The sequence below is a fragment of the Acanthisitta chloris genome, unplaced genomic scaffold (genome assembly GCF_000695815.1).
Source record: "Acanthisitta chloris isolate BGI_N310 unplaced genomic scaffold, ASM69581v1 scaffold29869, whole genome shotgun sequence".
NCBI classification, from domain to species: domain Eukaryota; kingdom Metazoa; phylum Chordata; class Aves; order Passeriformes; family Acanthisittidae; genus Acanthisitta; species Acanthisitta chloris.
The window spans coordinates 13,507-13,716 of NW_008692416.1; positions in this window are offsets into that span (position 1 = coordinate 13,507).

Here is a 210-nt window from a genome sequence, read left to right on the forward strand (position 1 = left end):
ATCATTGGAGATGTCGATGCAGCTGGCACCGTCCGTGTGACCCTGAAACTGCCTGGGAAAAGGGGGATGGAGAGGGCAAGGGCATGTCCATCAGCACTGCCCCCTCCCCAGGAGCCAGCACCTCTCCCTGCCCCAGGCTCACCTGACCAGGGTCTGGTTCTGCAGGTCCCACACCACGATGTTGCCGTCGCTGCAGCAGGAGAAGCAGAC